The sequence below is a fragment of the Symphalangus syndactylus genome, chromosome 6 (assembly GCF_028878055.3).
Source record: "Symphalangus syndactylus isolate Jambi chromosome 6, NHGRI_mSymSyn1-v2.1_pri, whole genome shotgun sequence".
NCBI lineage: Eukaryota > Metazoa > Chordata > Mammalia > Primates > Hylobatidae > Symphalangus > Symphalangus syndactylus.
Genome location: NC_072428.2, coordinates 82,415,594 through 82,430,350, shown reverse-complemented (window position 1 = coordinate 82,430,350; position 14,757 = coordinate 82,415,594). Strand labels below are relative to the sequence as shown.

Here is a 14,757-nt window from a genome sequence, read left to right as displayed (position 1 = left end):
ACCCATCCCCCACCACATTGTCAGATTTTTAGTATTAAACATTGACATACCTTGTAACTTTGGCAGTGGCCTGTCACTTGGACGGTTGTCTGCAAGTACTCCTATGCTATTTTGGATAAAACCTGCCTCATTACCAGGTATGTTGTGAAAAGAAATGATTGTACATATCACATGCCTGCCTGCTTCTTTCCCGGTGACATCCCTGTCCTCTTGTGATGCAGTTCAATTCCCAGGGGACTGTAATGCCCCTGAAAATTGACAGTCACATTCTATTAGAACATATTTTTCCCATTTAATAACATGGTACAGATAATGATTCATAACCCTCAAAGGGCCTCCTGCCAGTGACAACTGAACTCAAGTAATTGACAACACCATGGAATTTGGGGGTGACTTCACTTCTATGGTTCAATCAAGAGTTAAAGCAGCAGTATATCTGGAGAGACTTTCAGTAAAATGACATTCTCCTGATACAATTTCATGTCTGTTTTACATATGTAACTCTGGCCTCTCCAGGCATGGTGACCTGAAAAAGGACCATGAATGGTATATTTATTCCTTATTAGACCCTAAGTTCTACAAAGGTAAAAATATTTTCTCCTTTCTATCTCTGTATTTTTAGTGCCTAGGATGGTGTTTGGCATATAGTGTGCGCAGTCATTCTTTCCCCTGCCTGGTGGCATGCCAGTCAAGAAAACAGTCTTTGATTTTGATCTCCCACCTATCAGTATCACTACATTGAAGCTCCTCCAAGCCCCTTTAAACCCTGGAAAGATTCAAGTGCCTGACATTCATCCAGCCCTCAATAACCAGAGCTACTTCCTTCCCACTACCTGGTGGCCTTAATTAGGAGCCCTTGATGCCATTTCCATAACTGCCAACATCCATCCTCCTCATCAGACATGGTTCAGTTACAAGATTAGGCTTCAAAAAGGTGGTCTCACCTTTTCCATTTTCTCATAGGCCCCTCACAGGACCAGAGCTGTGTTGAAGGGTTTCATAGAGTGGCAAGAAGACTCTGTGCCCCATCCAAAAGCGGTCCTTCCTACTGACCATCAGCAGCACCCCAGAATAGATCCAGGGCTCCTTAGCTCTCTCCTACCTCAAGATGAGCCCGCTGCTTTACTCCCTAAAACACTTAATTATTTTCTCAGAATCATTTTAGGATTAAGTGTAATAATGTATATAAATCGCATAATATAGTATCTAGCATATTACAGTAAGCATTCAGTGATTGATAGCTTAGTTTTCTGAGTTAAACATTGAAATCTATCTTTCCATAAAGATGAATTGTAACAAATATTAAGTTTTTATATGGAGACAACTTTGGTTAAATAAGTGTGGATTTGCCAGGAGATTTAACCTTGCTTTAAGTACTGGCTTTGACAATGACTTCTTCAAGGATTTTGGGCTAATGACCCAGCATCTCTGAACCGCATCTTCTTGAGTAAAATTTGGGTCCTCATACTTACCTCAAAAGGTAGATATAGGGATTAAAGGAGATAATTCCAGTGATTGCATGTTCTAAACAATAAAGCACTGTACACATTGAGGAGTCTTTTTTTCCCTATGCTCCTATTCTCTAATGTGTTATGTGAATTAGAGGCAACCTATATTTTGCATTCACAATAGGTAAGTTATAGAACTGAGATTTAAGGCCAGGCACCATGGCTCAAGCCTGTAATCCCGGCACTTTGGGAGGCAGAGGTGGGCAGATCATTTGAGGTCAGGAGTTTGAGACCAGCCTGACCAACATGGTGAAACCCCGTCTGTACTAAAAATACAATAAATAAATAAATAATAGCCAGGCATGGTGGCGGGTGCCTGTAGTTCCAGCTACTTGGGAGGCTGAGGCAGGAGAATAGCTTGAACCCAGGAGGTGGAGGTTGCAGTGAGCCAAGATCACGCCACTGCACTCCATCCTGAGTGATGACACAGTGACACTCCATCTAAAAAAAAACAAAACAAAATGAAAGAACTGAGATTTCAGAAAGTATTGCTACATGCGTTAAGAAACTGACTTTCCATGTCCTTGTTGTGCCAAGGACAAATATTGCTAAAGTGGAGAAAGATGGTGGTAAAGCCCATGTCTTCTGATTTTTTAGAGTGTATGACAAGGTCTGTGGTACCTCTATGGATTTTTGCAGCCAGGGACTACTACAGTGGTTTGCTTTGCACATCATAAAAAAATTAATGCAACTAGAGCCAGGGAGATTTTTGTTGGCTTGCATTTGAGATATGTTTTTAAAATTGCAGAACAAAGTTTAATTTGGTTTCCACTTCCCTTGATGAGGAATAGCATCTTTGCTGCAAGAAAACCTGACACTCCTTTATTCTTGCAAGGATGGTAAAATTTTCTGGGTCACAAAATAAGCAGTAGAGGAAGAAATGAAGGTGCATGCAAGACTCCTAAAATAAATATTCCTTTGTGGTAATTATTAGAAGGCTTAGATGAAGAAGTCAGCCCCAGGAGTTTGGGCCATCCTTCCCTCTAGTTTTCCCCTTCCTGCTTTGCTTAATGTCGCTTGTGTAACATGCTAAGAAGGAGCTGCTTCGCACCACGTTTTCCGAAGTGCTCGGAAATGCTGAGTGGCGATTATCAAACAATGCCTTAGGGTTTCTGCGCTCCAAGAATATTACTCTAGCCAAAGGCCAAGTCAAGAAGATGTCCCTTAAAACAGATCCACTGTCAGAGGGAAATAGTGGCAAGAGATTTGAATGATCATAGGTGCCACAAGAGGCATTTACTGCAGGTTAACAATTGCACATGCTTCAGGCTTTGTGGGTATCCCACAAGTGTATGTCACAGTTGCTCGTCTCAAGGAGATTGTTTCACTCGGGCTTGTGGGTACTTACATAATAAAGTGAAATAAGTAGGCTGGGTGTGGGGTTCACACCTGTAATCCTAGCACTTTGGGAGGCCAAGGCGGGTGGATCACCTGAGGTCAGGAGTTCTAGACCAGCCTGACCAACATGGTGAAACCCCGTCTCTACTAAAAATACAAAAATTAGCTGGGCATGGTGGCGGGTGCCTGTAATCCAAGCTACTCAGGAGGCTGAGGCAGGAGAATTGCTTGAACCGAGGAGGCAGAGGTTGCAGTGACCCGAGACTGTGCCATTGCACTCCAGCCCGGGAGACAGAGCAATACTCCATCTCAAAATAAAATAAAATAAAGTGAAATAGGTAATGTCTAAATGTTGACTAGAGAATTTCAGATGAGGGAAATCACCATAGATGGCAGTGTCCTGGGGGAGTGTTCACAGAGGATACGCGATTGGTATGAACCTTCCAGGACAGAAAAGCAAGGCATCCCCTTAACAGGACTTCCTATTCATACAGCCTTTAGATCTTATGTGACCTCATGACAACTGGCTGAGCCAGAAAGGGTTTTCATTCTAGGGAATGAAGGAAAGGAGAGGCGAATTTGACCTGCCCCTCATGCCATGTGGAAGGACTGGGATGGGAGGACAGGCCGTCTGCTCCCAAGATCAACTCCTCTGCCTTGACGATTCTGTTGCCGCCTTTTGTGAAGTCATTGCTGCTTAAATGTTTTCATCACCGTTTTACTCCACTCAGTGGTTAGCACATGGGGGATATGCCACAAGTGTTTCCTGCTGTCCCCTTGTCCTGAAGAGCAACAGGTGACAAAATGGCCATACTTCTGAAAAATAAAAGAGCAAAAACAATAGTACATATCTTCTGCCTCCTTCAGGAGAAGCAGTTCTAATCAGAATGTTATTGGAGTGAGGCAGGAGCTGGAGAAAGTGAGGAGTACATAATGATGTTGGGGGACAGGAGAGAAGAAACGAAGACAAAGAAGTCACTGTCCTTCCCTTCACGCCACCCCTGAGGGTCCACTTTCTTGCTTCCTGAAATTCTGTCTCCTGTGGCTTGCATGGCATTCAAGGAGCTTTTGTACTTCCTCTTCCTCTTATGAATTATTCTGCCCCCTTCACACTTCTTCCTGTACCCTCCTAGAGGTGGATGATCCATAAAGCTCAGTCTCAGCTCTTAGTCTCCTACCCGTTTCTTCCCCCAGAATTGCCATTTCTGTGTGGATGGTTCTGAAAATCTTAGACTTTCCAGGATAGACCCGATTTCTGCCCTGAGCTCCAGGTCTTTATCTCCAAGACTTCCCAGGCCTCTCAAACTGAACCTGTTAAAGATGGAACTCTGTCCCACTGAAAATCAGCTCCTCCCTCTGGTTTCTTATTTACAAAACCATTTTGTTTAGAATGCTTTTTCGTCTTTCTTGCTTCCTGTCATGGTAGAAAGAGAAAAAATATTCTCTACATTTGAGGCTCTTCCTTTGGTGGTGAAACATTTCCTCCAAGATGTTTGTGGTTGATAGCTGTAGTCTTGTGTCCGAGTGCTCTGGGACACATCTCCCCAACAGCACCTGGGTCCCAGAGCCCCTCTGTAAAAGGGAAAGAGGAGTAGTATGTTTGCATAGGCAAGAACCTGGCAAGAGATGGCTTGTAAATGCCAAAAACGATCATGCTGGGGTGCAAGGAGGAGAAGGATATTAGGAAGGAAATAGAATCTTATCATCCATGGCAACTGGCAAAAAGGATGCATGCCCGTTTGAAAGGCACTTTGGCTCTGATCCAATGTGTGGTGTACTACATATCGAGAGGCTGGAAAACATATGAAAGAGAATTACTCATGTTTTTCCATCTGTACACATGTGTTCTGCTGGTGTTAAATTCTTGTTGGAAGAGTCTCTCATTCCATAATATACACACAGAAAAATATTCCCACCACTTAAAAAATTATTATTAAAACCAGCTGAGTAAATTCATAGAGCATTGTAGCAGGACAAGTGAAATGTAAACTCACATTCTCTGGGATTGTAAATGCCTTTAACACATATGCTACTTCATATGAAATTTATTCCACTACTCATATTGTGTTTTCATGTCATTGATTTCAAGGGTAACATTTCAGGACAAAAATGCATGGCTGCAGACACTGAATCTTACTCTAAATTCTGAAATGTAGCATTAGGCACAGAGCCCTCCTTCTCATGTAAGAGGACATAAGCAGAAACCAATTTGAGAAAAGAAGCTCTTCTCTTGCTGCTATAACTTACCCAAATCTTGTAAAAGGAGCAGGCTTAGATTGCTTCAGAAATGAGCAAAGAAGCCACCTGAGAAGGATACTCTCTGAACACCACCAGTCTGGCTCTGATGCACTTCATCAAGTGATGAATGCATATGCATTAAGATTTATTATCCACTTTTGCTTTGCTGATGAACCATAAGCTACCTTGATGAGGGTTAATTAGAAACACTACTCAATTCTGACCACAGGGAGAATGGCCTGCAATGAGGTTTTAAGCATTCATGTATTCATTCAACAAATATTTATTGAGCACCAACTATGTGATAAGCAGAGGTCTAAACTTTTTGGATACATAAGGGTACAAAAGAACCAAAAATTCCAGCCATATTTATTAGAATATACTGTGCTTTGTGTTTTAGTTGAATCAGGGCTTTGCCCAAGTGTCGCTCTCTACAAGGCACTGTGGGACAATATTGTTGGAATACCCAAGACATGGAAGGCATGGTCTCTGATATCAAAGTAGCAATTTCGCCAAAGTTGTCAGATTTAGGGGTTAGCATCCCAGCCCTCGTGACACCAGCAGTGCTTCTTCCGAGGGACACTGCTGAGAATGGAGAAGGTGGCAGGCAAGGGCCTTCCACAGACTCCTCCCTCCCCTAAAGAATGCACAACCTCCTTTGCCCTTGTTTGCTTCCTGGGTTGCCTTTAACTGAACCCATATCCCTTGGCATCTGCCATTCATTATTTGGTTTCTACTATCACCCTGTCTCCAGCTCTGATTTGGCTCTTCATTACTGAACTTTGGCCTGTTGTTTATTCTCTCACTAGAGTTTAACTTTGGATGGTACCTGTTTTCTGTTTCGTCCGTCCCATGACTGCATTGACAACCAGAAGGAACACTGTCCTTTATCTGACATGTATTTACACATATTTTCATTAATATATTAAAAATGTATTTATTGAACACGAATCATGTGCAAGCATTTTACTGGGGCCCTGGGAATAGAGATGCCCTCATTGGATTGCAGAGTGGAGTGGGAAGGTTGGAAAAATAAACCAATAATTAAATACAATATCCTGAACACAGAAGAGGAGCACCTACCCAGACTGGATGGAGTCTTGAAGCATGAGGGGAATAAGGCAGAGAAGAACGTGCCCGGTCTTGGGGAGGTATAACACATATGCAATAAGGCGATGACATATCACCGTTAGATAATAATCGTAGACAATGAAGAGTGTGTATTCTTCTCAGCTCACATACAATCTGATAGCCCAGTTCACTCTTCCCTCCAGTGGTTTTTACTGCATCCTCTTTCTGGTCCCACCATCAATTACCTTGGAGACAGTAGGAAATGAAAAAGAAAAGAGGCAGAGGTGAGAGAGAGGAAAGACAAATGGGAACCCAGGGCTCAACTAGTCTGCACCTCCTCACCAGTAGTTAAAAAAAAAAAAAAAAATGTAGAGGCCAGGCAGGTTGGCTCACGCCTGTCATCCCAGCACTTTGGGAGGCCGAGGTGGGCAGATCATTTGAGGTCAGAAGATCAAGACCATCCTGGCTAACATGGTGAAACCCCATCTCTACTAAAAATACAAAAAATTAGACAGGCGTGGTGGCGGTCACCTGTAGTCCCAGCTACTCGGGAGGCTGAGGCAGGAGAATGGCGTGAACCCAGGAGGCGGAGCTTGCAGTGAGCCGAGATCGTGCCACTGCACTCCAGCCTGGGCAACAGAGCAAGACTCCATCTCAAAACAAAAAAGTAGAATCTACATACAGAAGCCACCCTTCTCCCTCATCCTTTCTCTCCACAGCTTCCAGCCCCATGCATTAGCCAAGACATTCTTCTGTCCTTTGCTGCCTGATAATCCACGCACCAAACATCTACCCCTTCTTTGTGAAGGAATAGAATCTACTCTCGTCTTGCTTAGCTTCCTGTCAAAATGTAGTGTTCAAGGAATAATCGAGGTTCTTTGAGCTACCTTCAATTTTCTAAAAAGCTTATCAGAAAGCAAACTGTATCTGTGATAAGACTGAATAAACTCACTGAGAGGCCAATTTTCTCTGCTTTTCACTGGAATGATAAAAATAATTACACTGGTACTCTGGTGAAGATGAGAAGCATCGATTAGCCATTATCTGTGTCTGATTAATTTTTAAATTCCATTAATTACTTATTAATGCAATTTGGAAGAAAAATTCCCATGATATGGGCAGAGGAGGGAGAAATAATAAAAGGCTGGGATTCCCTTGTTTGTGAAAAGGTTGGAAAATACCACCCAAGTGGACATTGGAATGTAGAATGTGAGCACAATGCTGGGCAGGTGCACTGTAGCGCATGATGTGCCCCGAACCAGTGGAAAGGGACCATGCGATGCTGTGCATTCTCTGAACCTGTATCCTCTTGAAACCGACAAACAGAAGGCATTTTTATTGTGGAGCCCTCTGTACAATGTACAGCAAATAACTCAGAACCAGAGATGTTGCTCCACATTAGGTAACACTAGAAGAATAAAGTTTTACGGGTCGGGCGCGGTGGCCCACGCCTGCAATCCCAATACTTTGGGAGGCCAAGACGGGCAGATCACGAGGTCAAGAGATTGAGACCATCCTGGCCAACACGATGAAACCCCGTCTCTACTAAAAATACAAAAATTATCTAGGCGTGGTGGCACGTACCTGTAGTCCCAGCTACTCAGGAGGCTGAGGCAGGAGAATTGCTTGAACCCGGGAGGTAGAGGTTGCAGTGAGCTGAGATCACGCAACTGCATTCCAGCCTGGTGACAGAGCTAGACTCCATCTCAAAAAAAAAAAGGTTTACTTTCTTTTCTGTTCGTCTTTCTTGCCGCATTCTTCTGGCATAACAGAAATAAAGGTAAGAATGGGGATTGGCTTTGCAGAAAACCAGCCATGAACTCACTATTGCTAGTGCCTTTCAATTTGCTTCCAAGGACGTGACCAGGTTACTTCCTACAGATGACCTCAGCAGGACTTTTTTAGAAGGAGGAGCTCAAGCACCCACCTCCTGGGTTGCCCATCCCCAGGGCCTGGGAGCAGGAAAATGCAGCATTTGGAGAAAGTGCTAGATGGAACAGGTTTGCTGCAGGCAGAGCAGGAGGAAAGAGAATGGGTCTTTGTTTCAGGTGTGCTTTTTCATTCCTGTTACAGCTGAGTGCTCTGTAAGGATGCACAGTGGAGCTGGCACTCTCCCTTCACTTTTAAAAATCCAGTTGTGTTGCTATTGATTGACGTTTGGAAACTGAAGCTAAGATTAATACAGAGTAAACTATTCTCTCTTATGAAGGGTTATTAACTCATTCAGACCTTCTGTCAGTGGTATGTAATTCCCTGCATGGGATTCAGAACAACAAAGTTGGAAGGTTAAGAGAAACTTAACCCATCCATCGTATAAAGAAGAGGCCAGAAAAGCAAAGTGGCCTGCTAAAAGTCACATCAGCAATTTATGGCAGATTAATAATAATAAATTAAGCCTACATGAAACTTATGGTGTAGTTCAAACCTGAATAGCACCACTAGGCACCCTAATTGCTGCATTGTCAATTCTTGTGAAATAACCCAAGTGGATTATACAGAAACGTTTCTCAAATCCCCACACCAGCCAGCACTACTTTATGACTCAGATGTGTTTGTAGCTGATCTCAGCATAGTGAATTTTATGTACTTCATTTCCTCCCTGATGTTCTTCCATGGAAGGACCCTGAGGTTCACAGGGCACCATGCCACCTTGAATAGCAGGATTTCTTCAGTCCCTGTGCAGGGGACAGTGTGTCATTCTGGGACCCTCAATGAGGAAAGGCATCTAAGAGATCTCTCAAGGGCTAGTATTTTTCAAAATGTGATCCAACAACCCTTCATCCACACAGGGCTCGTTAGAAATGCAGGTTCTGAGATCTATTCCAAAATTACCAAATCAGAAACGGAGCAGAAATATGAAAATTTAATGGGTTCCCTAGGAGATTTTAAAGCACTCTAAAGCCTGAGAGCCACTGCCCTGGGCTGCCTGGACTTCATCTCTCCTCACCATTCTCATTCCTGGGAATGAGATGATATGGTCTTTGACTAGAGTTAGATAGGCAGATAGATAGATCTTACATTTAAATAGTATCTATCTACTAATTCAGTCAGCTTTTATTGAAGGCTTTCTATTACTAGGCACCATAATGGAATTAATAAAGGTAGAACACCTACCATATTCTACACTAATTGCTTTCATAAATTAACTCCTTTAATCCTTACAACTTTATAGTTACTACTATTATATTCATTCAACGGAGGAGCAAACCAAAGCACAGAGAGATTAAGAAAAATTTTCAAGGTTAGAGAGCCTGCAAATGGCACAGAGTTTGAACCCAGGTAGTCAGCTCCAGAACCCATGAGCTTAACTACTATGTGATATACTCTCCTCAAAGCTGGAGAGGAATAAGACTCGGTTATTGCAGCAACCCTCCCAGCCCCAACTGCAGGAGCTCACAGTCTCAGCAGGAATCCAGACTTCAGACATATACATAGGTCATTACATATGCTTGTTAACTGCTATGATAATGTATGAACAGAACGCTATGAAAATTAGGAGGAAATTATTAACTGCCAGCGGTGTCAAGAAAGGCTTCCAGAAAAATATATAGCTCAGCGAGAACAGGATTTCTGTCTCTTTAGCTTCTTTTAGCACAGTATTTTACAAATATTAGGTGCTCAAAATAAATATGTTGAATGAGTGAATTAATGAATGAGATGATTCATTGCAGCTGGTATTGAAGAATCGGGAGAAGATTTTGTGACAAATAAGAGGGAGGAGCGTGCACACAGCCTGGAGGGGTAAATGGCTACAAATAGCTTGTTTTGGCAAAAGACATTCAACGTGACAGGAGCAAAGGTGCCTGGGAGAGCGGTGATGGGACTGATGTGAGGAGGGCGGACAAAGAGGAGGCTGAGAGTGAAAGATCTTCTGTTCCGTGCCAAAGAATTTAAATTAGTCCTCTGGGCAGCCTCCTCAGGCAGGGGAGTGACGTTATCAGATTTCTTTAATGGGAAGACACTTCTGGGGGCCAGTGTGGAAGGCATAAAGTGGATTAGCGTGAAGGAAGTCTGGCAGGAGGAAGGCTAGCTTGGAAGATTGAAGGAGTAAGAGCAAGAGATTTGGAAGGTCTGAGCTACCGCACAGGCCAACGGGAATAGAAAAGGAGGACCCATTCGAGACACTTGTCTGAGGCAGGAGAGGCAGGATTCAAGTGAGTAGTGAGTGTCCAGATTAGACTTGATTTTCTAACACAAATGGCAATGCCATTAACTGAAATAAGGACTCCAAGAAAGGGAAATATGAGGTGGAGACAGTTAAAGTGCTCAGTTTTAAACAGGTTAGGTTGGAGTCACCTGTCGGTCCTTCCAGGGAAGAGAAATTCCCAGCAGACATTTATTAAGATGACTGAACCGCAAGTTTTCAAATGGGGACATGGCGTTTGGCATCATCAGCATCAGGGAGGGAGGTGAAGCCATGGGAGCAGAGAACATCCCTCAGGAAAAGTGCATAAAGGGAGAAGAGGAGAGGACTAAGAATGTGTTCATAAAAAGTAGCCTTTAGCGGGTGAGCAGTCAGTAGGGCAGAACAAGATGCTGTTATTTCAAATCAGGGTGGTCTAATAGAGGAGTCACCTTGTTTTTATTCAGAAGAATTTTAGGAAAATGAAACTCCTCTAAAAAGTTCTAGACAGTTCACTGCATTCTAGGCTGAAACCTAAAACAGACAGTGCCTTTGTATTGGATGCTTTGGGCACCAGCCCTCCTGCACCTGTGACATACATTTAACATCCCCTTCCCCATCCCAGTAAATGCCAACGAACCTCATAATGCAGAATTCTTCACCGATGCTTTAGCTATTGATATTCGACCTTAAGCCTTCTGTGGCGGAAAGTTAGGAAACTTCAAACATCAGCAATTACAGCTGTCTCGGTGGGTCCTCTTTCTTCTAACTTCCACTGTGCTAGGGGAACGTCTATCAGATAGTCTGCACACCCTCAGAGCAGAGTGGAAACAATAAGAAAACTATTTAACTTAACGAAAATAACCACTTTCTTTCAAAATTAACTAAACAAACATGATCACTCTTATCCTTTAAATTCAGTTGGCTATTTGCAGGAAACTGACTCACTCAATTCACTTGGGAGTTTTTAGTCTAGCATGTTTTTGCAATCCCTGGGGCTTCCCACAGCCTGAAAGTCCTTCATAATGTGGGGTGTGTGTGTGTGAGAGAGAGAGAGAATAAGAGAGAGAGAGAGAGACAGAGAGGGAGAGACAGGCAGAGAGAGAAACAGACAGAGAGAGAGAAATGCTGGCATTCAATGAGAATAGTGGGGAAATGATATTTTACAAAGGATATTCTCTATGTGCATTAGTCTGTCCTTAAGATGACTATGCCCTCATGGTCTTGTGCTGTGCATGATACCTGCACAAATATCCTGCCTAAGGCAGAGCAATTTACAAAATCATAAATACTAATGTCAAATAAATATATGAGGGAAATATTCAACCTCAATTGATGTCAAAGAAATACAAATAAAAGCAACAATGTGATACTGTTTTTCTCCTTTAAAATTGGTAACGCTGTTTTTAAAATTATAATACCCTGGGTTGCCCCCAGGAAATCAGAAAATGAGACTCTGGTACTCTGCTGTGAGAGCGTAATTATGTATAACCTCAGAGGACAATTTGTCGATATGTATCAAAAACCTTAAAAATATTCGTAATCTTTGACCCACCCAGCAATTCTTCTTTTTAGAATTTATGTTCAAGAAATAACGAATTGCATATTTAAAATAGGTGGATTTTTATGGTATGTGAAATATACCTCAATAAAGCCATTTTTTAAAAAAGAAACAGAGTTATGTAAAATGTAAATATTTATTACAGTATTATTTATAACAGTGAAAAATTGGAAAAAGTCCTAATGTCTATTGTATGCCACATCTGCTCAAAAGAATATAGCCATTTAAAAAATTATGTTAAGGTACAACTTTGGTTCTCAAAGTGTGTTTCCCAGACCAACACCATCAATAATATCTCCTGAAAACTTATTAGAAATGCAAATTATGGATCTCTGCCCTAAAGCCACCACATCAGAAACTGGGATTGAGATTCAGCACTCTGTGTTTTAACAAGCCTTTCCAGGTGATTCTGATGCTCACTAAAGTTTGAGAACCACTTGCAAAAATATATATATTCTTAATAAATTGTAATGTGTAGGGGAAAAAGCAGACTACAAAGCAATGTGTAATGATGTGAGGTCAATTTATTTGAAAAATATTGTGCATATGCATGCCTAGAAGAAACAGTGGTGAGATATATTGAAAAATTAACAGAATTTGTCTACAGATGGTAGATAGATCTCTTTTGTTTTCTTCTGTATAATGTTCTGTATTTTCCAAGTTTTCTATAATTGTTGCCTATTATTTATATAATGGAAAGTTATTTAAAAAGTTCTTGCCCTTGAAAGTTCTGGCCACTAAGACATTTATGGAAATATATTGCACAAGTTCAATGAAGAGGAAAATAGAAAGGATGGGTGGGCTTCTCCCCTAATCAGTCCTGTTGGGAGGCTCATTGCCCTTGAAGCAGAATTTGACATTTTTTGTGCTTGCTTTACTTATGAAAGTGACACACTATCTGTCTTAAGCATTATACATCAAAGGGTTTGTGGTCAACGGTGCCCATCAGATCTTTGACCCTACTTTCTTTGAGATCACGATAGGGTGGTTTTTCTTCTTTTTTCTGTGTTGTGTTCAGGGATTTGTTGTACATTGGCTTGTGCCTCCTGCTATGGAATAGGTGAGTTGGGGGCTTTGGCACAATCTGTATCACTCTGAAAAGAAGATCAAGAGCATCTTCTTCTTTCTCGGGAATTTCTTATAGAACGCTAAATAGCAACAGTATCATTGGTAAAATACTGGGATGGAAGAAACACTGGGTATGTCAGGTGCCATAGGACTCTGTTACTACACTGTGTGATAGGGGAAAAAGGACAGGCCCAGGTTCCTTGTAACTAGTTCTGTAGCCTTGGGCAAATCTTTAGTTTTCTCTGGGTCTTGCTTTCTTCACCTTTAAACTGAAAGAGTTGACAAGATGATCTCTGAAGTCCCTTTCAGCTCTGAATTTCTATGCTTTTATGACTAGATTCACAGAGATAGACTGACCCATCACCAGAAGGCAATATAATGCTCTTTCTGTTTCATGCAGCTTGGATTTGTGAAAGCGCAGTATTGGCTGGGCACGATGGCTCATGCCTATAATCACAGCACTTTTGGAGGTCGAGGCAGGTGGATAACTTGAGGTCAGGAGTTCGAGACCAGCTTCACCAACATGGTGAAATCCCCATCTCTACTGAAAATACCAAAAAAAGAAAAAAAAAAAATACCGGTGTGGATGGGTACCTGTAGTCCCAGCTACTCAGGAGGCTGAGGTAGGAGAATCGCTTGAACCCAGGAGGCAGAGGTTGCAGTGAGCCGAGATTGCACCATTGCACTCCTGCATGGGCAACAAGAGCAAAACTCCATCTAAAAAAGAAAAAAGAAAGCTCGGTGTTTCTTCAGAAGATAGAATATCCTTTAATGGGCTTCTGCCTGCTCTGGCAATGAAAATCTATTTTGAGATATTACCTCAGCAATATTATCAATACGAAGTGGTATTTGGTATTCAGGACCCTTCCAGAACAGTACCAAAGGGTTGGACAACCTACAGATAAAAATGATCATTGCTGAAAATGTAGAGAGAGACTAGATAGATGTCACAGGTCACTGGAATAGGAACTATTTAGTGGAGAAGATGGAGTAGCTGTGTAGGTCAGTTAGGAGACTTGGGTTCTAATCCCAGCTGTGACCTTGTCTAAGTACTTTGTCTTTCTCAGCTTCAGTTTTCTCATTTGAAATATTTCTAGTTGATCTCCAGGGTTATTTTGTTTCTGAAGATAATAAGAGCTTATGATTGAAAGAATGATATTGTGGGTATAAGACAGTTGACATACCTAAGGGAGTCTCCCAGGAAATAGCCATTGTAGACAAATAGAAAAGCTGGAAGAGTTGATAGAATTGGAAGGAGCCTCATCAACTCTTCTGAAGGCCTGAATCATTTCTACAGCATCCAGCTTTTTTTTTTTGACAGAGAATGAGAGATGAACACATACCTTGTCTGGGGCTGGCAACTGCCAACTTTTTCTTGAAGGGAGGGAAGTGTATACTTAAACTGCCGAGACAGTCTCGGGTTTGGGAAAGAGATTTCTGTTCATCTCTTTAAACTACGGAACGTTTATAGTGTGCACTCCACTGTAAAGGAAGCCCGTGAAGTTTGCTTGGCATAGGAGTAATGTGAGTAATGAAGTCTTGGCTCCAGCCAACATTCTAAAGCTGGGTTTTGCAAAAGTTGCAAATCCCCAGAGGAAATGCTGGAGCACAGAAGGCCTGCATATCATGGATTACACTAATCCAAGCAGGAAATGATAATGACATAGCTACATAAGCAGTGTTTTTCATGGCTAATTGGGAAGGATGGTCATTTAATTAAACTATGCCAGACTCCGGGCTTTTTGCATTTAGGGCAGCCTAGGAAAGAACCCTCTCCAGACCCCCTCGTTCAGGGTTGTTAAGCTCAGCTATAAGTTCCATGAGGACAGGGTCTTTATCGTTTTATTAAC

At 42.1% G+C, this 14,757-nt stretch overlaps 1 protein-coding gene and 1 long non-coding RNA gene across 3 annotated transcripts in view; one reads left to right on the top strand and one right to left on the bottom strand.

Annotated features, from left to right (window-relative positions):
* The window catches only part of MAML2 (mastermind like transcriptional coactivator 2), a 371,294-nt gene that overhangs the window by 163,445 nt on the left and 193,092 nt on the right, over window positions 1-14,757 (top strand). The window lies entirely within an intron of this gene.
* On the bottom strand, window positions 5,996-13,620 carry LOC129484800 (uncharacterized). Its single transcript, XR_010121548.1, has 2 exons — window positions 10,919-13,620; window positions 5,996-7,860 (listed from the first exon to the last, which is right to left on the bottom strand). It is a non-coding gene; the product is annotated as an uncharacterized lncRNA (long non-coding RNA).